Below are 25,827 nucleotides of genomic sequence, written 5' to 3'. Positions count from 1 at the left end.
TGCTCCTCTCTCCCCCTCTGCATCCCGTGCCCCCTCTGTGTGCTCTCTAGCTTTATCTCTCTGTGTCAAATAAATAAATAAATAAATAAAATCTTTTTAAAAAGGAGGACTCCTGGATGTTGTTTCTCTGTCTTTAGACATCCCAGGATGCTGAGTCGTCCTTACTTCTTAATTCCAACTGAGCCAGAAGTGTTTCTTCCCAAGTAAGTTAAGCAGCTGCTGGTAGATTCTGATGTCTCCCAGCTGGTGTTAGCCTTACATGTTCCGTGGCACTGTAGGCTGTTCTAATCATATTTGAGCAGTAAAGATGTACTGAGGTACAACACCTCATGTTTTCCTGGCACAAGGATGTTTACAAAAGCTAATTAGAAAATTTTGATGTCATTTCAACTAATTAGATGTAATGACTCTCTCCATCCCTACCATTATGTGTCACCTTCTGGCAGATCACCAGACATACTCAGACATTTGCTTAGCATTTCATTTGATGGTGAACATGAGATGCTTTTGATTTATGAAAATAACACAGAACAAATATAAGACAAAGTCCCTGTCCCCGGGGACTTGTTTCCAGATAGGACTGAAGTGTGACTCAGCATCCTTTCTTATGTGTCAGGACAGGGTGTCACTTCTATTTCAGTCGAGAGAGAGTCACATTTTCCATTCTTCCAGAAAAATGCGTTTCCCATGGGACTTGAATATGGGGGTGGAGGCAGTGATTTGGGTAGAATTTGGGAGGACGCTTGGACTTGACAAGGCTAAAGAGAGTGGAGACAGTCTCTTCCTACCAGCTGTGCGCCTAGCGGTTTGTCTTCCAGGAGTTGGCATTCTTGGTGGAATGACAATCTGTGACAATACACAGATAAGACAGAGTAATTCTAGAGTAGGTAGAATTTACAGGTGGAGCCAGAGTAAAGAGGAGGGAATGCTTTGGGTCTTTTTAAGAGACAGCCTGCCTGGAACAAAGGTTTGGAGGGGACTCATTTATGAGAAATAAAGGAGATTGGATCTGCTGGGGAAGACTGTATTTAAGACTTCAGTTTGGACTTTAGTCTGTAAGACACTGGTTCTTAAAAAATGATGAAGACTGCCTGGGGTGCTTCTTAAAAATATAGATTCTGAGACTCTACCCAAGACCTACTGAGTCAGAATCTCTAGAGGTGAAACACAAGAATCAGTATTTTTCATGACATCTGCAGAGGATTTGAGCACTGTCCTATGCTGGAGACTAGTGATGCTGGTGGTGTGAGATCCAGAAAGCCTGGCAATCGGACAGCACTTGTGTTTTCCCCCTTTGTGGAGGAAGAAGGTGAGTGAGGAAGCACATTTAGGAGAGGGTTGCTATGAGCCCTTGCTACTGAGTGTGGCCCTGGAGCCAGCAGTATTGGTATCACCCAGGAGCTCGTTAGAAATACAGAGCCTCAGGCACCGCCCCAGCCCTCCTGGATCAGAATCTGCATTTTAACAAGATCCTCAGGTTTTCATGTGGACATTGTAATAGTCTGAGAAGTGATGATCTAAATGTTAGGGAGATATGGCAGAAAGCGTTAATTTAAGAAACCAGGGCAGGAAGTGGGGACAGAGAGGAAACTGAAATCTCAAATTCAGAACGGAGCCAGCAATTGGACCAATCTGAAGCTAATGAAGAGCTACGGAACTGAGGCTTTTTGATGTCCCTGATAGTGGCTGGGAACCCTCCCAGACTGAGCGGCAGATGAGCTCTTTTTGACACAATACAGGGGCAAGAAGGTCATTACAAATATAGGGAAAATAGGCAACAAAGAAGCCAAAGGCAGTGAATTTTTCTCGATAGGCTCATGACTCCTAGAATAAAGAGCAAAGGCAAGGAAGAAGCTACTGTGGAGAAAAATGCTAAATCTGGGGAAAGTAAGGAAGTCAACAGAAATGAGAACTGAAGTCTGAAGTCAAAGAGGTAAATAATTAAGAGGACTTCCTGAGAACTAGCACACTGAATGTCGAGTAGTACAATGTATAGAAAAGGACTTGCCAAGAATCAAGTAAAGTCAGGGTTCAAGGACAAGGTCATGTGGTGAAAGTCAGTGGATACTGAACATAACTTCAATGTCATTCAGTGGCAGCACCACGGAGAAGCTGCTGAAAGTTGCAGCAACCCTTGCTTGAGAAGAATCAGAGATGTCACATTTTAGTGCGGCAGCAAGAACAAAAGAGACAGGTGACTATAACCAGATCGTGAAAGGTTGGGATTGTTTCAAGTTCCCTTCTCTTTTCTTAGCATTCTGTGACTTTTCATGGGGCTTGGAAACTTGGAAGAGCAATGGGGGGAGTCTTCTGAAAGAAAGCCAAGTTTCACTTTGAGCCACATGAAACTATGGGAGGAAATGCGGTTTCCCAGAGAAAGCCTAGGGTAGAAAATCAAACTTCCAGTCGGAGTCACATCTAAGAGGGCACCTGGTGTGGTAGTTTGAAAATATATCTATCAGTTCTTGGTACTTTTTCCCTCAAGAGGTGAAGATTAATTTCCCTTCCCATGAGTGTGAGCTGCACTAAGGGACTGGCCTCTAACAAACAGAACGAGGCAGCAATGATAGTGCGTCCCTTCCAAAATTAGAAGACAAAGGATGTCGCAGCTTCCTCTGTGCACGCTCTCTGAATCACTTGCTCTGAAGGAAGTCAGCCACTGTGTCGTGAGGACAAATGGCCCTATAGATAGGTGCATTGGGTGAGGCCTCCTGTTTACGGCTATGTGTGTCTTGGAATTGGATCCTCCAGCCCCAGTCGAGCCTTCAGATGACTGCAGCCCTGGCTGCCATCTTGACTGCAACCTCCAGAGATGCTTAGAGCCAGAACCACCCAGTGAAGCTACAGCCAAATTCCTGACCCATGGAGACTGTGAGTTAATAAATGCCTTTCCTTTCACTCCACTGTGTTACAGTCATTTGTTATGCAGCAATAGGTAATACCTGGTAAGTAGAATGGAGGAAGAAGGTGAGAAAAGAAAAACACCAAAAAGATAAAACAAAACAAAACAGAAAAGAAATACCAGAGAAGGCAAGTGCTAGAAACCTGAATTGAACCTCGAGTGGTGAGGCAGAGTATGAGGGGGGAAAAAAGTACGATTGAACCTAGGAGAGTTATGGAAACTAAAATCCACTTGTTATTCAGTAACACCAAAGCTTCTTTTCTGGATGAAATAGATGGATTTTTAAAATATTGTGAATGAGCTGATCTTTCTTATCTAGCCACCATGTACCTGGAAATTAGACAACTAATATTCCATTCCCCTCTTTGCTGTGAGCTTGGGAAAATCAAATTAATTCAGTGAGCATTATTTGCCACTGAACTGTTCTGTGCCATTAATTCTCTCTCCGTTAGATACAGGGGCATTTTCCCCTTACCTATAACTCCAGGATGACCTGAGGTATTAGTACCACCCAGTGGCACCCAATGCAGTGGACAGTGGCAGCTTCCTTCAGTGGCAGCTTCCTTCTACCGTCAGCCATCTCTCTTTCCAGCTATTTCTTCCTTTCTTCCAGGAGAATCCAATCAGTATAGCCCCCAAATCCCTAAAACACAACCCTGTATTATCCCCCCCCCCCCATAACAGATCTGATGAGATAAATATTACCGGGCAGGATTCCTTTTTAAACATTTTATTTTGAAATAACTTTAGGTTTACAGAAATTTGCAATAATGGTATGAAGAGTTCTCATATACCCTTTCCCCAGTTTCCTCTATTGTCGGTGTCTACAAAACTAAGAAATTAACATGGGTACAGTAAGACTATCTGAACTACAGACTTTATTCAGATCGCACCAGTCTATCACTGTCATTCTCTGTTCCAGGATCCAGTTCAAGATGTCACACTCTATTCAGTCCTTAGGATTCTTTAGTTTCCTCTTTTCTATGACACTTTCTCCAGCTTTCTTGTTTCTCATGACCTTGACACTTTAGAAGAGCACTCACGAGTCAGGTATTGGGTAGAGCATGCCTCCATTTGGGTTTGTCTGATGTCTTTTCATTATAAGACAGGAAAGAGAAACCACAGAGTGTAGGTGCTCTTCTCATCACATTGTATCTGAGAGTATGTCTTTGTTGCTGCTGTAACAAATTACCATGAATTTAGTGGCTAAAAGTGACAGAAATTTATCCTCTTATCATTCTGAAGGCCAGAAGTCTGAAATGAGTCTTACAGGGCTAAAATCAATGTTGGCAGGCCTGCTTCCTTTGGAAGGCTCCAGGGAGAATTGTTCCTTGTTTCTGCCGGCCTCTGGAGGCTCCCAGCATTCTTTGGCAGTGGACTGGAGTGGTACAGCACTCTAGTCTCTACTTCTGTCATCATGTTGCGTTCTCTTCTTCCATAGCCAGATCTCTCTCTGCCTCCCTCTTATAAGGCAAGCAGAAGAAGCGGCAGGCAGAGGAAGAAGAGAAGCAGATTCCCCATGAGCAGGGAGCCCAATGCAGGAGTTGATCCCAGGATCCCAGGATCATGATCTGAGCCAAAGGCAGACACAACCAACTGAGCCACTCAGCGCCCCTATAAGGACTCTTAAGATTACATTGGGCTCACCCAGATAATCCAGGATAATTTCCCCATCTCAACTGCAACTGCAAGGTCCCTTTTGTCACATAAGGTTTGCCATATAACACAGTCACAGGATCCAGGGATCGGAACCTGGATATCATTGGGGGCCATTATTCAGCCTACCACAGGCTATGTCATATCTACATGACTTATCAGTGGTGATGTTAACCTTGATCACTTAGTTAAGGTGGGTACCTATCAGGATTCTCCACTGTAGAGTTATTATTTGGGGGAAAGGTTCCTTTTGGTGACCAGAAGTGTGACTGTGCTCAGATCTGAAGTAATGACGTTGATACCATGTAGCCATTCAACACCACTTACATGAAGTGCCCTACCCCACCAGACCCAGTTCAAGGCTCTGCAATGGTCCCTACTCTCAGGGAGCCAACTGCCTAATGAGGACAACATTTTCAATTTCTTAAAGCTAATTTGTAAACATAAACAAGCTTTCATTTTAAATAATCCGGACACTGCTTGGGTGATGACCCTCGATTATAGAGAGTTTCAGGTCATGTGAAAATGGTAACTAATTTTCTTATTGTTTCTGAAATACAGTTGGACTTTATATGATTATTTCCCACTATTACAAGCTCCCTTGGATTTTCTTCCCGAAGGTGGAGTATTATCTCAAAGGCAAACCAATAAAAATGCCATCAGGTTTCTCTTGAGAAAGACTAGTTTTTATTATGTTTCCAGCCAGCTTTATGGGACAGAAAAAGTTGGGACTCTGGGTACTCGCATAACTAAAGTGAATTTCCACCCCTCACATTTCACCCTTTTTCTTTGGCCTGTAAAATGATACACCATGTTCTTCTCTAAGGAAGATGCAAGGAAACAGGATTACCCATAGATTTTTCTCCAGACGCCACTGTAGCTCTTCAAACGCAGAGTGGTTCGATGGGAACTCATCACCCAGTATAAAAACTCGGTTATTTTTACTGCTTGGAGGAGGTTCGCCTTAAATTAACTCCAAGTCATGTCTGAAATATATATGCCACCCCAGGTTCTTCAAGTCACGTGCTCATGAAATAGAACTGAGAAGTACACAGGAGTTTATCAGTCACATACTGCAGAATTCAAACTTCCCCTTGACCTACCACAATGTATCAGAGGCAGAGGCCTATTCAAACTGCTTATTAGCTGCATGGCTTTGATGAGATCACTTAAATTCTCTATGCTTCCATGTTTCTTCATATAGAAAAGGGATTTAGATGGCATTAGAGTCTTCCAGCTCTATCTCAGAGAGTTGTTGCAGATTCAAATGAAGTAACAAATAGGAAGGCACTTAGTAAGGTATAAATTCCTAAACAATTTCAAGTTACTGCATAGTAAATTACTGGTAATTTTTGAGGTGTGATAATAGTATTCTAGTTATGTTTTTTTAAAGTCCATGTCTTTTAGAGCAGGGATGGAGCAGCTTATCAAACTTTTTCTTAGAGGGCAAATAGTAAATATTTTGGGCTTTATGTCCCATAGGGTCTCTGGGAAATGGCAACAGACAAGAGGTAAGTGAATGGGCATGGCTGCATTCCAGTAAACCTCACTGATAAAACAGGAAGTTGATCCATGGGCCAGAGTTTGTGAACTTCTGTTTCAAAGAAATTTACTCAAATACTTAGGGATGGAATGATATGAGAGCCTGGATTTGCTTCAAAATCATATGGGAAGTGGAGAAGTGGTTTGGGGTAAAAATGAAACAGAACCGGCCCCAAGATGATAATGATAGATGCAGGGTACGGGGCAGCTCGTGTTATGCTTGTGTCTGTTTTCTTTAGGTTTTAAATCCTCCACTGTTAAAAGCTTGTACAATGTCTAAAACATAATCTAGGATTGACAGGATTAATAATGCCAACCAAGTAACTCTGCACATGTCTTTGAGGCCTTGGCTTGAGGCATACACTGGAGCTTTCCAGAAGGTTGGCAGCATCATTCCAGCCATTCAGATATGCCTTTCTTTTGGTCTACATCAATCTGGGGGCCCAAGATTGAAGTGCCATGGAGCGCCCATGATTTGGGATGGAACTGACTTCAGATTGGCCAGCGGATGGTCAGCCTAGGAAAACACCTCTTTAATGCAGTGGGGAAAGGGACTGATTTGCTTTTTTTTTTTTTACCACCTTCTCTCTCTGTCATCCTTTCTCATTCCTCCCCACAGCTGTATTAATGCATTTTAAATTCTGCTTCTGTCCTACAGAAGCTGAAAGAGTGCGATCCATTTTTAGTCCAAATTCTTTTCCAAGTAGATGTAATAAAGGGGCTCTCTATCATGGGGTCAGAGAGACTAGATATGGCTTTGCCTACATCCCTATTTTCCTATATGAGTTATATGAGCTCAAATGATTATTCTAGACCCTTATGCAAAAATTCTAGAGAGTGCCTTCTCATACTTCACTGGCAATTAACAATCCCCCTAACTCAAAAGCTACTATACCAGCATTCACCTTTTTGTTTCTTTTAGCCAGTTTTCCTTTCCTTTTCCTTACTTTACTCAATTAATAATAATTAATAATAATCCTTAAATTCCTTAAGTTGCTAGTTAATGAGTGATCCTGGATTTATGGGAAGGAGTGAGGACAGAAGATATGTAATAGAGCTAATAGTGATTCGGATGCTTTTTACAGACGAGGGCACACGCTAAGAGGAGGGGAAGCAAGTTGCCTGAACTTACATGGGCTAGGAAGTGTGTTCTGATAACTGGGTACTTAAGCATGCCTCTCAGGGGACAAAGGGTAGAACTGAAAAGACTTCGAGGTTCTCCTAGGAGGTGAAATTGACAGACAGGAAGAAGGAAAAAGTCTGCTGAAATACAAGTGAGTAGAAACTAGGGATAAAAAATTAGGGAGCTGAAAAACAAATGGGAAAAAACACAGAGTCCAGCAGCTGTGGTCTCTGTTTCTTCCTCAGCAATGGCGTCCTGTATTTTTTGTTTTCCTCTTTTTCTTTTCTTTTTGTTTTGTTTTGTTTTGTTTTGCCTCTAGGGACATAAACGGGATGCTCAGTTCCTGTCTCATGACTTCAGGCACATTTCTTTAATATCAAAGTAATTTAACGTGTAGAATAGAGAGAAGGGATTCTGCTCACTGGTTCCCAGGCGTGAAAGGACCTCAACTGTGCTCCCTCTTTCAGTAAATGAAATGAAACATCTTTATGGAAACATAAAGCAAATTATGCACCATTTTTCTGAAGGCACTGCTATGCTTCCGGATGACTATTTATTTTTTAAGATTTTATTTTTAAGTAAACTCTAGACTCAACATGGGGCTCAGACTTACAACCCCGAGATCAAGAGTCACAGGCTCTACTGACTGAGACAGCCAGGAGCCCCCAGTTGACTCTTAACCATGAACATTTGCCATTTCTGATCCCATGGCAAAGAGGCTACTTGTAAGATCAGAGCAAGACTTGATGTGTTGTTTTTTATTTCCCCCTCACACACCCTCATCCCTGTCCTAATTCCACTTCTGTATCCTTTTGCCAGCAGTGAGGATGTCCTTTCAAAAGGAATAGCCCTGCCGTTCTACTGCGATGAGAAAGACCTCATTCCAATCATCCAAACATACAATCCTCTTCCTTCACTTGGAAGCTCCATGTTTGATGATTATGATTGACAACAGTCTTTCTCTTTGGGGTCTGTATCATCACTGGAATCGATTTTTAAAATATGGGAGCCTTGCCTTTAAAAAGAGATTGGCCAGACCCCCGCCCCCCCCCCCCGCCCCCACCCCTGCTGTGAGGCTGCCTTCCGGGTGATGCCTCATTAAGGCCTTAGCAAAGGAAGGCTGGTTGTCAAGCATCCAAAAAATAAAAGAATAGAAAGTTAATAGCTCTAAGCAGGTTGTAGCACATGATGATGTTTATGGGCTTCTAAAGCCCAGAAGAGACTCAGTGTTTGTTTGAGACTCAGTGACTTCGAATGGTCAGAGGAGCAGAACTCAATTAACAATTTTTGAAGACCTTCAATTAAAAAATCATTGAGGTGCAAACAATCAGATCAGAGAATGAATGAGAAGAGACAGCCCAGAAGCAACACACACTGTACTCTGGGAAGAAAAATGCTTTCTACCCTTTCTCAAAAATGAGGATATTCAAAAAGCAGGGCTAACGTTCTTAGACGCAGCTGCAGCCCAGCCTAACCTGGACCATTTGCTCCTGAAATTCTCACTCTAAGCTTGGGGTCCTTTCAAGAGTATTTGTGCATGAGGAGATGTGCAGCAAGGGGACGGGAGTTATTACTAGCCTCTGTTGCCTATTCACTGTGTGAATAAATGCCTCCTTCTCTTTTGATTTTCACCCTCATTAGGTAGGTATGTACCAATATTAGTCCCATCTTAAAGAGGAGGGAACCAAAGTCCAGAGAGATTTTTATTTCTTAATTTTCTTTTTTAATTTTTAAGATTTTATTTATTTGTTTGATGAGAGAGAGACAGCGAGAGAGGGAACACAAGCAGGGGGAATGGGAGAGGGAGAAGAAGCAGGCTTCCCGCCGAGCAGGGAGCAGGGAGCCCGGAGCCCGATGCAGGGCTGGATCCCAGCACCCTGGAATCATGATCTGAGCCAAAGACAGACGCTTTATGATTGAGCCACCAAGGCGTCCAGCAGAGAGATTTTTACTATTTACCTAAGATCGGTGCTAAAGCCAGATTTCAAACTCAGGCCATCTGCCCTCAGTCCATGCTCTTAATACCATGTTAGTTCCATGGAATTTCTAGATAAGAACTCCTGCTATCCGGAATCAAATATTCCTTAGATTTCACATAGAACGCCCTCTCCCTTTCTTAGCTAAGGAAACTGAGACCCAGAGAGGTTAAGAGATGGTTGAGTGGGGGTCAGTCAGAAATCAGGTCTGCTGTGAGCTTACCTGTTTCTCTTCTTCCATCTCCAGTCCACGGTGTTCTCCTAGGAGACATTTCATCGGAAGAACTATGGTAGCCATGGAGAAGCACTTCTCAGGTCTTCCTTCCAGACAAAATGTGTTGTTCAGCTACAAGGAGTATGTTCGGTACAAGGAGTTCCTCTCTCCTGAGCTTCCTCTCCTTTTTACTCCTTGATTCTCTGAAATGGGAAGTAGACAAGTATAATTGTTATGGCTCCTGGGTTCAAGCAGTTGATGTCATTAGGATCTGCAGATTGGGGAGTGGAGGACAAACCTAGGCCAATTTTTCTCTGTTTAAAGCTTTCTTCCTAGCTCTCACTGCTGTGTGTCCACGTATGCACCCCGATGTGGCGAGAGCAAAAAGTGTGGGTCTGAGCCTTGTTAAAGTGGTAACAACTGTGCAACTCTTAGTACTGCTTTCCCCATATAAGAAATGTGCCACCTTCGGCTAGATTCACAGCTTCTGTATATTTCTATTTTATCACTTAGAAAATAGGAATAATCATCTCTAATTCAGAAAGTAGTTGTGAAAATTAAATGACATACAGCAGTGCTCAATGAACAGTAGTTCCCTTTCTCAGGATCACTGTCAAATTTTGTGTTTGATCTTCATAGTCCACTCCATTATAGTCTCTTGAGCCATATTTGTATACAATTAGCTAATTCCCACATTTTATGGGGATACTTGATTTTTTGCTATAAGCATGCTGTCTTTATGTGACTATAGAATACAAAATACATTATATATAATAAAAATTCGATGTCATAATCAATATACTTATTTTTTTGGACAGACAAATCAAATGATTTGATAGGGAGAATGATTTGATGTGTAAAACTGACTGGGAGAAGCAGATCTTATTGGTTACTAGGAGATTTTGTTCTAATTCATGATAAGACGAGAAGGGATGTAAGAGTTCTAATAAGGCATGGAATGGTAAAAGGATTGTTAATTGGAGGTAACCAATTAACATTAATTTACAACTATGAGGGACTAAAATATCAGGAAAAATGGGTTTTCAGGGGCGCCTGGGTGGCTCAGTGGGTTGGGCCGCTGCCTTTGGCTCAGGTCATGATCTCAGGGTCCTGGGATCGAGTCCCACATCGGGCTCTCTGCTCAGCAGGGAGCCTGCTTCCTTCTCTCTCTCTCTCTGCCTGCCTCTCCATCTACTTGTGATTTCTCTCTGTCAAATAAATAAATAAAATCTTTTAAAAAAATGGGTTTTCAAACTGCTGTAACATTTATTCGCACACCCACTCACTCATCCGTGTACGTCTTCATCTACCCATCCATTAGCTACGTGTCCTCCATCAGCTTGTTATCTAGCCATTCATCTACCCATACATCCCTGCTTTCGTTCACCAACCCATTCGAATAATCCATTCGAGGTAGTTAACACTGCAGTGTATAGAAGCCCATGTAAGAAACGATCCTTACCACATGAGAACTTCCCATTTTATAGGGAAAAAAGAAAGGAGGGGGGAATGAGATAAACGTTTGCAAAAGTTGTACGATAAGTCTGCAGATGTCTCAAGCAGGAGAAATGACATCTGGCAGAGGAGAAAGACACATTTCTTCAATGGAAGAGATAGAATTTATTTTGGGTTTTGAAGATTCTTGAAGAAGGAGAGTGCATCTTGGGCCAAGAAGGTGGTAGAGAGAGCAAGTCATAACTCCGGGAATGGTGAATATATTGCTTTAGTCAGATGATAGTGATAGAAGATTAAACCTGAAAGGCATGTTGGGTGGCTGGGTGGGGAACATGGGACATCTACAATAAAGGTCTGAGAAATTTCGTATATTCTTGGTAACCACGTAAGGACACAGAGACTTTTAAGTAGTAGACTGATATAGTCAAAGTTGCATGTGCGAAATATTTTTTAATGAATTTCAATTTTTAAGTAGCTATATAAGTAGCTAAAATATAATAAACTGGAGATTCCAAAACTTCCTCAGTTCACAGTACTCTGTGCCTCTGTAGTTTCTTTCATGGGATTTCTAGGCCAAAAGAAACACCTAACAATTCCATTTGTTAAATAACTAAGTCCAAGTAACTTATTGAATATTTATATCCTAACAATTTAGCAGCCATTGGAAAAAAATAATGCATAGAAATAACTTGCAAAAATTTCAGTCTTCAATAACCACAGTTACTTCCCAGCGGGATGTGTGCACCTACTGGGCACTGTACAATTTCTCAAACCTTGGAATCAGATCAGCTACCACCTCCCCCACTTTCTTTTCTGCATTGATTTTCATTTGGTATTTGGTTTTTACCACAACAACTGCTGAACACCAGGTTTGCAAACACATCATGTTATCAAAAGTAATGTCACCAGATCTAACCTCAAGCTTGTCGTTTGCATAGTGTCCAAAAGATGTTGTATAGCCCCAAGTTTCCCTCAAAAATGTAAAATATCCTGCTGATCTCACTCTTGGGTTTGTATCCAAAGGAAAAAAAATCAGTATTTCAAAGAGATATCTGCACTGCCATGTTTACTGCAGCATTATTCACAAGAATGAAGCTTTGGAAACAATCTAAAAGTCCTTTCACAGGAAAATGGATAAAGAAAATGTGATTATATATAATGTATATCCACACTACATATGCACACCAACACGCATATACATACATACAACAAAATATGACTTGGCCGTAAAACAGAGGGAAAGCCTGCTAGTTGTGACAAAATGGATGAAACTGGGAGCTATTCTGCTAAGTGAAATAAGCCAGGTAGTGAAAGACAAATACTATATGGTACCATTTATATGTAGAACAACAAAAGAGAGAGAGAGAGAGAGGCTAATTTCATAGAAACAGAGAATAGAAAGGTAGTTGCCAGGGGCCTTGGGATGGGGGAAATGGAGGGATGCTGGTCAAAGGGTACAAACTTCCAGTTACGAGTAGGTTTGGAGGATCTAATATACAGCCTGATGACTCTAGTTAATAAATGGTACTGTAGACTTGAAAGTTGTGGAGAATAGATATTCTCACCACTCACACACAAACACACAGGAAAGAGTTAACTATGTGAGGTGACGAATGTGTTAATTCTCTTGATCTCTGTAATCATGCTACAATGTATATGTATATCAAATCATCACACTGTACACTTTAAATATATACAATTACTTTTGGCAATTAATCCTCAATAAATTTGGAAACAAACAGACAAACACATAAATAGAATATCCTGCTGCACTCATAGTGAATTTCCTGCAGTGTTCCAGAGTACCTCAGTGCATGACTTAGAAATTCAATATTTAATTGCCAGGTGCTGTTCCTACGCATTTTATATACACCGTTTCATTTAATCCTCACAATGCCCCATTTTTCAGATGGTGAAACTGAGGTCCAGAGCTGAAAAGTGATGAAACTGCCCATTAATCCTATGTAGCACCTCTATTAATACATATCAGAGGACACTGTGCTTACATGCTTCAGCCCATCTTCGCCCAAACTGACTCTAAAGAACCCAAGAGTAGGGACTATATCATACATATATTTGTATTTCCAGGATCCAGAGTATTCTACCTGATGCTGTTATCAGGCTGTAATGTGTTTCTTGGTCTTATCCGATTGGTTTCATTTCCCCAGAAGCAGGCCCGGAGACATGAATTTTAGGGCAAATAATTTATTTGTGAGATCATTAAGGAAGTTCAGGCAGATTGGGGGGGAGGTGTGTCAGGGAAGGGAAAGAAGAAATAAAACATACACTACCAAACACACTGGGAAGTCTGGGACCCAATGTAAAACACATGGCTCAGAATGATCTTACTGAAGGGGCACGGGAGCCGGGGTATTTACACACCAATTCAGACTGCTAGGGGAGTTGGGGGGTATTAATTTCTTGGCCTGCCTTGTGTTGTCAGAGAGGGCTTCAGTGGCCAGAGACAATTCTCAGGGAAAGAGATGAGATTTTGTCAGCTAGACATCAGACCTGTCCACTAAAATGGTAAGACCCAGGTAGATATAGGTGAGGTATAGACAGTAACTGCTTCACTGGTAGTCTGGGACAGGACTTAAGTACTTTTCCACATGGGCGAATCAGAATACCTGGGAGGCATGTACAGTTTGTAAAGCCATATTTAATAGATGGTTTTATATTTAGAAAATAAAAACAATTTTTTTTTGCTTTTATCTCTTTGGTGGATATATAGAGAAGATAGTAATTTTCAAGAGTTCAGCGTAAAAGTATACCATTGAGATAGATGAGCCACAAAAGTGTTTTTTGGCTTAAAATGTTTGAGAAGGGCTAAACCAGATCCCTCATGGTGAAGTGGTACTGAAGGAGGAAAGCATTTGCTAATGTGCACTTTCCATTTTGTTTTTCTAGCCAAAGGGAAAGAAGGCTCAGATCTCTCAACTGAAACAGAAAGCTGAGATTTAAATCCCCATTTCATCTACATCTTTAGGGCCATGTTGAGAGTTTATCTCAACAAAGAAAAAAAAATGACCTTTGGGAATATTTACAAGCATTTAGCAGAAAGACTCCGTTGCATTCTCAGCAAAATTAAATGGGTTTGCCAGTTCCAATTCAACTTAGCTATGCCCCATGAAACTGAGAAGTTTTCTATAAATTGCATCTTAGATACCATTTAAAAATGTCAAGTAATAATCTCTAAGGGAGAAAAAAATAAGAGAATTACAAAGCGAGTCACTAAAACCAGCTATTTATCATTAATTTCCGTTTCCTAATGGAAATGATGGACTCACGCCTTTGCTGAATTCCATTTGGGGTGATAATTTTTTAATGATAATCTGTGGGCTCATTCTTCAAACAAAATATGTGAAAACAATCTGAGTTTAGGCCTTAACTGTGACTCAGATATGTCTGGTGAATTTATATCTATAAACTGATTTGCATAAACACCCTTGGCTGAATGAAGAGAAAGTTGCTCTGTTTCACCTTAGGGAAGAGTCAAAAATGGTCCTTTGAACACAGGTCCCTGGTCTGGCTCTGTATACTCATGTCTGAACTCTCTGGAGAAACAGGATCACAGCAAAAACTTAGGAACCCATCTGCATGAGAAAGTCTGAAAGGTCCGGGACGCACTGTACTGTCGCTCTACTGAGGATGTGGAAGAAGACTGCAGGGAACACAGTGTCACATCAGCAACTTGAGGAGTCACAGCTCTGGGGCACTTGTGTGTCCCAGAGAGGCTGGCTGTGATGATGAGTGGCACCAAGCCGCAGATGTTCTTGAGGGGCTTGAGGGGCAGATGAGAAGGCGTCTCCTGAGCCACCAGAAAGGATTTTGCAAAACCAGTGAAATCTGAACTTTTCTTCCTAACCTGACCACTTTAATACCCACAGGCTGGAGAAACTTGGGTTGGCAACAAATGAAAACAGTACCATGCTGAACATGCATCAATGTCATATGCCTTCGCAGATAGTGATTACGGGAACATATGAATGGCTTTTAATGATGTGAACAGAAAATAGAAAAAACTATATAATATAAATGTAACCAGTTGAGCAGTGTTGTATCATTTTGATAATTTACATTTCCAGAGAGATATTTTAAATATATCTATTGTACGCTCCACTGAGTACCTTCCTGGTTACTGGAAAAAGCCCTGGATGGGTCAGGGGTGGGTCAGGAGACCTAAATTCTAGTGTCTTGAATGAGCCATTGTGCAGCTCTTTGACCACAGGCAAATTTTGCATGGATGATTAAATGGTTGGCTCTATCTCTCCATCACTTCCTCAGTCCATACCCTTGGCAGGGCCTTATCATGGCCAGAGAATATTTCCCTGCCCCATGACTTTGGGCTTGGCTGTGTGACTGAAGTTGGCCAATAACATGGGGTTAGAAATAATAGTCTTTCAGTTCCAAGTCTGGGCCTTAAAAACCTCCTGTGCATCTACTCGCTTTCTTGCACCTCTACCATGACCAAAGGAAAACCTCCTCAAGGTGACTACTGGTTCAAGGAAGGTGAGAGTTATTTGGAGTAAACCCAGTGACCTAAAATGTGAAAACAGAACCACTCTGGCCACAAGAAACCTCCATCAGCCAAACTCTGAATAAGTGAATGCCCAGAAATGCATTAGCTAAATACATGTTTACTGCAAGCTGCTAAGAGCCTATACTTGTTCGTTATGCAGCCATCATTGACTGATACATCTTGCAATTTCTCTGGGCTTCAGTTTCTTCATCTATGAAGTACATAACCTCAGGTATCTTCTAGTTTTAACTTTTTCCTTACAATAAACTTCTCTTTGTTTCTCTATTTTCTTTATCTTTTCTTGTACTTCTAAAGCGCATTGATTTCAGGGAGTGCTGCCCCCCTGGCTGGATATGTCAGGTGTGTGTTAATAAAACTCACCGGGCAATACAAAGTCTTTCAACCATGTAGCTAAAGAGCCACATGAAATGTGCAGAAAGTGAGCCCGAGATACACAGTATACATTTAATTTCTGAGCTTCAAAGTAAAAGTTTCAGAAAGTTTCTTTATTGACTGAAAAGAAGTACATCTCCTGGACAGACAGGTGTGAGGAGAAGAAAACTCAGCATCTCCCAGACTCCTCGGAAGCATTTACACTTTTGGCTTATAGAACTCCAACCAAGACCTTCCGTCAAGGCTTACCTTTGGGGACCAGCAATCATTAGCCTCCTCTCTGGTAAGGTATTTCTCTACTCATTTTTTATAACAGATTCTTTACTATACCATATGATTTAGTCACAGGGCAAAATAACAGTATGCAACCTCTTTCTATATAGAAAGTTAACTTTCCCCTTTGTTTTTCTCCCCCCCCCCTCTTTTTTTTCTTTTTTGCTGCATTAGAAGTATCCATAAAAACCTACTTCACCACTAACACTGCTACTACAGGTAGAATGCAGACACAGAGCCCTCCAGGCTAATAAGCTTTAAGTTGCTAAAGATTTGGTTTACCAAGCTTTATTAAGAAAAAAAAAAGAGAGAGAGAGGTGCGTGCATGTGGGCGTGTAGGTGTGTGTGTGTGTGTGTGTGTGTGTGATAAATAGGTAAATAGGGTATAGGGCTCTGCTGAACCCTGGAAGAAGTAGGGGTGGAACAAGATATTGGGTGTGGTAGGCTGAAAATGTCCCCCCCCTCCAAATATATCAGGTTCTAATCTCTGAAACCTATAAATGTTACCTTATACAGAAATAAGATCTTTGCAGATGTGGTTAAGAATCCTGAGATGGAGAGATTATCCAGGATTACCAGGGTGGGCACTAAATGCAGTCATATGTGTCTGTATAAGAGGAAAGTAGAGGGAAACTTGACAGACAAAGAAGAGAAGGCAATGTAGCCATAGAGGCAGAGACTGGAGTGACAGAGCCACAAACTATGGAAGCCAGCCGCCACCAGAAGCCAGAAAAGGCAAGGAACGGACCAGCCCTAGAGCCTCCTGAGGGAGTCTAGCCTTGCTGACACCTTGATTTCTTCCCAGTGACACTGTCAATATCCTTAGGTCAAGGCTATCTGCAAAGATCCTGCTTCCAGATACAGTAACACCTCCCTCTCTCTCTCTCTCCCCCCACCCCACACCAACCTCCTACTGCCCAAGCAGATGCTAAATTGGGGAACGAGACAATGGCTTCTCCTCATTGTAGCCTCCCCATTCTCTACGAATGGTTTTATTCCTCCCATGGCTTCCCATGTGAAAGAAAAAAATAGTTTTATATATCCATATGATATGTGTTATACAGAGAATACTACATATGGTCTATACATAATCTATACATTATAGTTATTTATTAAGTCATATTTTCCAAGACAAGTTTAAGAATATACACATATATATTCATCAACAAGCAGAACTTTCAATGCAAAGATACGGTGATATTTTTCCTTTTTTGGAGAACCATTACTCATGTCCTAGGCTAGAGACGCTAAGGAAATCCAGTGTAATCTGACTTTTCTCATTGTCCCAGTAGCTCTAACACTGCCCAGAAGCCCATTCAGTTCTTCCCGGTTTGTGCAAGGAAGATTACAGTCCAGGCTGATCTTCTCTCTCTCCCTAATTGTTAGAAGGCACGGAGAGTCCTGAGGCTGTCCCCAAATCTAGCAGTCTGTTTGATAATCACTCCTCCTCGGCTGCTAAGCACTTCTGAGAAAGGAGGAGATCAGTCTCTGACAGAACCAGCTACTGTGCTATGGATTTATTCTCTTCCCCCCTTTAAGTGCTCAAATAAACCTTGGATGCAAAAAAGACTTGTCAGGGGTTATAGAGAAAGCTCTATAAGCTATAAGTTGTCAATAAAACTCTACTGAATTCACTCTCTCATTCTTCTGCTTGTCTTTAAAATCCCCAATTGATTTTTTTTTTTTTTTCCCAATTCGCAGTGTCACCCAGCTAGGGCTGTTTCTAATTGTAGGCAGGGAGTTCTCCATGAAATAGCAATTATTTGGTGCTGCTTTTGCAAAGTCAGCAAGTATATCGCACAAAAGCCCACCCCCGATCTTCTGGGAAGGCATGCACATGATTTCTTAGCCAAATTCATTTCTCTTGCTCACTCCCTTTTGGTTGTGCACCTGCAATCTGATTGTGCACTATAATAACTCAGTTGTGCTTAATCTGATGATACCTGACTGAAAATGAAAAGTAGTGTTGATATGATATACTGAAGGATCTGTAAGAGGAAACTTGGAAATTCTAGCAGACTATGTTAGTTTCAATGCAGTTTCTTTGCCTTTTCACTGTTGTTAATTATAAATCCATTTTGAGAAGATGCCTGGAGCAGTCAGAGATTGCATTGAAAACATATAGTAGAGGGACGCCTGGGTGGCTCAGTTGGTTAAGCCTCTGCCTTCAACTCAGGTCATGATCCCAGAGTCCTGGGATCAAGCCCCACATCATCGGGCTCTCGGCTCATCGGGGAGCCTGCTTCCCCCCACCCCACCCACTCTGCTTGCCTCTCTGCCAGCTTGTGATCTCTGTCAAATAATTAAATAAAATTTTTTTTTAAAAAACCAAAAACATTTATTAGAAAGTGTGGTAGCCAGCCTCCAAGATGACTTTCAGTGAATAGAACTGACCCGTGTAACTAACTGGATATTGTGAAACTGGCAGAGTGTGATCTTTTAAGCTGGGTCATCAGAAACACTGTTTTCTTTGATTACTTGCTCTAGGGAGCCCAGCTGCCATGCCATGAGGACATTCAGCAGCCTTGTGGAAAGGTCTACATGGCAAGAGGCTCATGAGAAAGCCACCTTAGAAGTGGATCCTCCATCCCCTGTCAAACCATCAGATGACTCCATCCCAGCTAGAGTTTGGCTGATCTTGGCTGGGCACGGCTCCAGGACGTGCGTTCAGTTCATCTCTGCTTCACACGTCTCTCGCCCTCCTTAGGCTAGCAGCTTAGCCAAGCCTGCTCTTCTTATGGCTATGGCAGAAGCGCAACAGTGCAAGCAGAAGGAAACACATCTTAAGACCTAGATTATGGCTGTCACTTCTGCCCATATCCCATTGGCCAAAGCAAGTCTCATGGCCAAGCCCAACATTAGTAGGGAAAGGAAATAGACTCCTCCCATATAGTTTTGGGGAAATGGGTAAAAGGAATGAATACAGGCTAACAACAGCCTAATCTCCAGGTTGTGTTTTGGTTTTCTTCTTGTCTGTATACATTTATTCTTCTTATACCACTGTAGACAAATACAAACTTATGTTTCACAATTTGCAAGCATGACTTACATTTCACAATTTACAAAGTCGATTACATGTATTATAAGGCTTCACTTTCTATCACTTTGCTGACAGGTACCGTATTTTCCCCTTTGGTCCATCAGGCTATCATATTAAAACATTATGGGGGGTAGTGAGGCATATACCAAGGAGGGGGTGTCACTTGGGAATGCATTTAACAGTAAGTAGCTGAAATTCAGCTTATAGTTGCCGAAGCAAATAGTTTATTTTCTTGGGACAAACTGTTCAAAAGTATATAATCGTGGGTGAATGACATCATCAGACACCCAGTTCTTTCTACTCCATGGATGAAATAAGTTACATTGGCTTTTGCCATCATGGTTGTAAGATGTCTGGTGCAACTCTACATGTCAAGTTTGTATTCCAAGCAGAGAGAAAGGACAGAGGACAGTGGCAGCTGACAGTCTTCCCTTGCATTCAGAAAGCAAAACTTTTCCAGAAAAGCCGCCAGTAGATGACCACTTATATCTCATTCAAAAATGAATATAAGGTTTCAAGCTTTATAGCCTTTAAAACAAAAGAAGGCAAGGGTGAAACCCATTGAAAAGGGGTGTTGAGACAATCTATAGCATCTACCACAAGAGGACACACATGATCCCCATACCCAACCACTCCTACCTATCCCTAAGCAATCTTTACCTTCACGTACCCACTTGTAACAAGCGCAAAATATACATCCGATGGGTACCCCCTGACTAAACAAAAACCTTGCCCTGGGGCCTCTGTTCCGCTTAGGAATTTACCCATCTGAGGTTTTTATCAGGCTACACAGAAATTGATTCTGAGTTTTCTGGATTACTTTAAAAGTTCTGATATTCTCAAGCAATGCTATATCTTTTTATCTATTTAATTTTTTTTTTGACAGAGAAAGAGATCATAGGTAGGCAGAGAGGCAGGCAGAGAGAGGAGGAAGCAGGCTCCCCGCTGAGCAGAGAGCCCGACGTGGGGCTCGATCTCAGGACCCTGGGATCATGACCTGAGCCGAAGGCAGAGGCTTTAACCCACTGAACCACCCAGGTGCCCCGCAATGCTCTATCTTTTAGTGATTTGAAAAATTCTAGGAAAAGCTATTATTTTAACATTGTGTCCTTAGGCAGGTTACTTAACTACTCTGGGCTTAGTTTTTTTCTTTAATACAGCAGGGTTGCTGTAAAGATAATATATTATACATATTATATAAATATATTATAAAAATTTAATATATAATATAATAATAAATTATTTTTTCTTTAATACAGCAGGGTTGCTGTATAGATAATATATTATGTCTGAAAACAGGGGAACTTGGGTGGCTCAGTCATTAAGCATCTGCCTTTGGCTCAGGTCATGATCCCAGCATCCTGGGATCAAGCCCCACATTGGGCTCTCTGCTCAATGGGAGCCTACTTCTCCCTCTGTCCCTCTCCTTGACTTGTACTCTCTCTCTGGTTCTCTCCTTCTCGAATAAATAAACTAAATCTTTAAGAAAGGAAAAGAAAAGAAAAGAACAAAACTTCACAATTTGCCCGGCATATACAAGTTGAGTTTTGTTACTTACAGCCAAACACATTCCTAATTGGTATACTCATTACGCTTTCAGCATCACCATCTATCACAGTGGTTTTGTTTTTTTTTTTTTTAAGATTTTATTTATTTATTTGAGAGAGAGAAAGAGCATGAGTAGGGGAGAGGGGAAGAGGAAGAGGGAGAAGCAGACTCCCTGCTGAGCAGGGAGCCCAACATGGGGCTCAATCCCAGGATCCTGAGATCATGACCTGAGCCAAAGGCAGAGGCTTAACCCACTGAGCTACCCAGGTGCCCTATCACAGTGTTGTGATGTAATATTCCTATGAACCATGAACCAAAGGGGTAAAATATACTTGTCACAGAGGGAATACATTGTGAAGTTTTATAATTAGCAGCTCATACAATTATCATTATTTGTTCTAGGATGCTTCAACTCATTCTGATTATACAGTTCACCCTCATTTAAATATTTGGTAACTTTGGAAACGGTTTCAAAGAATGAAAAGGCTACCAATAATATGTCTGGAACTGTACCCAGTATTGCTTTCATCAGGCTGCTAAATCTGCATCATTATTATGTGCCAGGTTTCTACACTGGTCTAATTAAGAGGATGAGTGGATGGGACTCTTTAAAATATGAAGGGAAAATGGAGAGCAATATAAGAATATTTTGCCCGAGGTATAACCTGTAGACCACATGGAAACTGTTTTTCCGCTTCCTTTCCGGTCCCTTCATCACTAAGGCTCATCTCTACACCTCCTTAGGATGGAGGTAGGGCATTGGGAAAGAGCAAGCCAGTTTCTGTCTGCACCACGTTCTTATTCCTCAAATTCTCTGGTTGTAACACTCACACATGTTATTTTCCACTCACTGCTCTCATTGGGATTCAGGCCCAACCACTCAGCTAAAAAGTTAACTAGATCAATTATCAATTAAGAATATTCAGTCATTAATTGCATGTGACATTAACCCAGATGAACAGGCACATGACCTGTTAAAAACTCATTGGGTGGTTGAGTGTTCATGTTGAATTTCCCTTGACTTCACACACTAGAAGTAATCATAGGTTCTCTCCCTTCGTTCATAAAAGATGAACCCCAGCAATGTGGGGGTGAAGAGAAAGCTACCATCAAAACTGTTCAAAGGAAGTGGTTCTTCCTATTGTTTAATAACTAATGGTTACTTTGAATGTGAGAGGGCTTAAGTTTAATAACAGCTCTCAAGTTGAAGGTGTCATTTAAAAATTTTCATTCTGCACATAATGCCCTGTTCAGATTAATTTTCATAACCTCAGTAAATAGGAGTGTGGATACCTCTTTTGTTCTTTGGCTAACTGAAAAGAAAGTGGTAATGGTGGTGTCTCAACAAAATAAAGAACAATTGGGGACATTTTAGTAAGGTTTACCTAGACCCTGGATTTGCTTAAATCATCATAAAAGATCAGGGCTTAAAGGTGCCTTAAGAATTACACTTTCATCATACAGATGGTTTGTGTGATGTTTGTGTACAGGTTACACCATACGGCAGAGACGATATGTGTGCAACACTTATGCCGATAGATCTGGTGCAGGAACAATGCTTATACAGAGGAGATTTGCCTAAATCAGTCCTAAAAAGTTGACATAGATGTTGTGTCCCATTCCACGTCCGAATACCAATTACGTTGGAAGAGGTAAGACGTCACCTTAATGTCATGCTAGCGTTTCATATAAACTTCTTCCTTAAGAGCAAAGTCTGATAGAGGAGGGTCAAGGAAGTATGAGGATATTGGGTAAATGAAGTGAAATGGGGAATGAGAGGAGGAAGGAAAGGGGCAAAGACAGGGGCAAGTGCAGGGAGCTGAAGTCAATGAAGCTGTGTTACCGCGCTGCCTGAATGCTCCTCCGTCCCAATGCATAAATCCCCAAGATGAAACCAGTAGTTCTCATTTTCAGACCAGCAGTATCAGCACCACTGAAGAAGTTGTCTGGCCCCTACTCTAGCCCTACCGAATCAGAAACAACCCCGGCAGGTGATGCTGATGTATGCTCAAGTTGGAGAACACTGTGAACTAAATGTTATCAGTGGTGTCCACCTGGGTGCAAGTGAGTTCCCATTAGACCACGGGCATCTCAAGAGCCAAGACCAGGGATCACCAATGCATCTCCCGCACTGGAGCCGGCTGGCATGGAACCACTAAGTATATATTGCTTGAATCAATAATTATTCTTATTTGGGAATAGGTAAGTCTTTTTCATGACGGCACAATATAATATAGTAATGCCAAGTTGGAAAGAAGAAAGAAGGAAGTATAGAAGGTGGGGACTGTGAGAAGAACACCAGTTTCACAGTTTGGGCCAGCATTCTCTCTTCCTCTTTAACAACAACAACAACAAACAACAAAGCACACTCAGAAATATCACTTTAAAAGTAGGTTCTAGGGGCACCTGGGTGGCTCAGTTGGTTGAGCATCTGCCTTCGGCTCAGGTCATGATCCTGGCATCTAGGGATCGAGTCCCACATCAGGCTCCCTGCTCAGAGGGGAGTCTGCTTCTCTCTCTCTGACCCTTACCCCTCTCGTGCTCTCTTTCTCTCTCCCCCCCCCCCAATAAATAAATAAATAATTTTTTTTTTTTTTAAGTAGGTTCTAGAGGTAACCAGAAGGGAGGCGCGTTGGGGATGGGTGAAATACATGATGGGGATTAAGGAGCGCACTTGTTGTGGTAAGTATAGGCTGACATATGGAAGTGTTAAATTACTATATTGCATGCTCAAAACTAATATTACACTGTATGTTGACTAACTAGAATTTATTTTTTTCCCTTCCCTCTCCCCTCAACTAACTGGAATTTAAATTAAAACTTTAAAAAAAAAAAGTAGGTTCTAAGTATTACAGAAATAATTTTAATATCCTCTCTCTTTTTTGTTTTCCACTTGGGCAACAGGTTAAAATAGTAATCCATACAGTTTGTAACCTGTCATGAAGCCATGGACCAACATTTCAGATTTAATACCCTTTCTTAGTGGGTATTCTGTCCACAGAAAATATTAATTTACACGATAAACAATAATTCTGCCTGACACCTTTTGGAAATGAATATTTTCCCATTGAAATAGTGTTCTTGAGATCGTCATATTAAGAGTTCAAAAAGAGGGGGAAGTGAATGAAAGTATTCTTGGTTGGTGATATTTTGGAGTTACGTGGCAGCCTGGTAAAGTCTGGCCAACTACTGTCAAGGTCATTGTCTAGTGCCAAAGTTCTCAACCAGGGTGATTATGCTTCCCAGTGGACATCTGGCAATGCCTGGAGGTGATTTGGCTGTCACAGCCAGGAGTGGGGCTGCTACTTGTCTCTAGTGGGATGCTCTTGAACATCCTTCAGTGCATAGGACTCAGCTTCCTGCCCCCCACAAGGAAGAGTTACGTGGTACCACATGTCAGCAGTGCCACAATGGAGACCACAATGGTCTGAGTTGGGAGGCCCAGCCCCGTATAGCAGGGGAACTTGAGATCAAGAGGGTATGCTGTTAGTAGCTATGCCAGGAGGACACACATTAACAGGGATGGTTCCAGGCAAAGCCCCTAGTCTCAGCACCCCGGGGTTATGTGAACCTGGGCAAACAACCTCCTCCTCTATAAAATGAGGTGATAAAATTAGCCCCAGGCCCCTTTGTGCTCTAGCATCCTAGTTTCAGGGACATAAGGCTTTACTGTCTCAGACATATGTTATTTTTTTATGTGTCACCTCTATCGGGTCATAAACTCTTTCAGAAGAGGCCTTTGTCCTATTCATTTTTCTGTCTCTCTTATTCTCTTAACACAAGCCCTGCAGAAATAATGTTTGTTGAACCGTATTCTTTCCAGCAGATTTATAACTTCCTACACCAGCAAAATGTTAACACGAAAGATTTTAATAACAACCATATTTTGGTCATACTTTTCCGTGGGGAATGCAGATGGGGCTTGACTTTCTCTTCTTGAGTTACTACCATGGCCACATAATTTATCTTCTAACCTAGGACACTTTTGAAAGCAAAAGGGAAAGCTATTAATAACCACACCGGGGTGATCGGCATGAACTGGGAAGAACAGTTGCCCTGACCAGTTTGAATGTCATTAGAATTCAAATTGTTCACTAAACAGTTGTGTGTGGCTGGCAGACATATTATGCCCACCCCTTATGATTGCTGACCCCAGTTATATGGCCTCTTTGAAGATAAAACAGAGCTAGGTCATTTTGTTCACCCTTGGATATTATCTGACTCTTCCCTTCACCCTTACAAAACCCAAAGCTCATCCATCCCCACATTAGACTAGTTGACCTTTTAAAGCAAATGGAAAAAGTCCAGGAGTCTGGCTCACATTAATCCAATCAAGTTTTATCCCATTCCTTAGCCTATAAGATCAGCCAGCATATCCTGTATAGAATGCAGGGGCCCTTCGTGATTTATTTGGGCAGATGAGGAAGGGGAAGGCTCTGACCCTGTATTCTCCCTCCCGATGAAAATGGCCAAGCATTTATCTTACGGCTGGGAGATTGTAAGGCAAACACACGCTCCTCCCACTTACATGCATTTAGTTTTTGACCTGTTTCCCTCTTTTAGAGTGTATTATTTACCTCTCTATCCCAGGATCTGGCACAAAGTAGATGATTCATAGATATTTATTGAGTGAATGGATGGATGGATGAACCACAGAGAAATTGCCTCTTTCCCCAGTATGGATAGAAACTGATGACCTCATGCTGAACCCCGTAAGTCTTGGCACTAAAGCATACTTGAGCTGGAAAGTCTCTTCGTCTCCCTCCCTCCCCTGTCTTTCTTCCTTCACTGAATTGTCAGTTCTACACAAGACCCTGTAGCATTCCAGCCCTATGCCGCTTGTTGGAGACAGATATCTCAACCTGATGAAAGTCTACGGCCAATTGCAACCCAAAGAAAGGGAATGTAAACAGAACTACCCCAGGATCCAGCAAGTCCACTTGCAGGTATTTAATCGGAAGGAAACAAAAATGTGAACTTGAAAAGAGATCTGTACCTCCAAGTTCACTGCAGCATTATCTACAATAGCTAAGACATGGAAGCAACCTAAGTGTTGTTAAAAAAAAAAAAAATTCAATGGAATAAATTTGAAGATCTAAGTGGCATTATTAAATGATTCATAAAGGGGCACCTGGGTGGTTCAGTTGGTTAAGCGACTGCCTTCACTTCAGGTCATGATCCCAGAG

General features: G+C 41.7%; 1 protein-coding gene across 1 annotated transcript in view; it reads right to left on the bottom strand.

Moving 5' to 3' along the window:
• The window catches only part of GRPR (gastrin releasing peptide receptor), a 42,898-nt gene extending 33,288 nt beyond the window's left edge, over positions 1–9,610 (bottom strand). The window contains exon 1 of the mRNA XM_045089330.1: positions 9,423–9,610. The gene's annotated coding sequence lies outside the window, so the exon portion shown is untranslated. The remainder of the gene's footprint in view (positions 1–9,422) is intronic.
• Between the last annotated feature and the right edge of the window lie 16,217 nt (positions 9,611–25,827).

The sequence above is a fragment of the Mustela putorius genome, unplaced genomic scaffold (genome assembly GCF_011764305.1).
Source record: "Mustela putorius furo isolate JIRA1106 unplaced genomic scaffold, ASM1176430v1.1 tig00003836_pilon_pilon_pilon, whole genome shotgun sequence".
In the NCBI taxonomy this organism is placed as follows: domain Eukaryota; kingdom Metazoa; phylum Chordata; class Mammalia; order Carnivora; family Mustelidae; genus Mustela; species Mustela putorius.
Note: the sequence above shows the minus strand (reverse complement) of the source record. Positions and strands in the feature narration are given on the sequence as shown.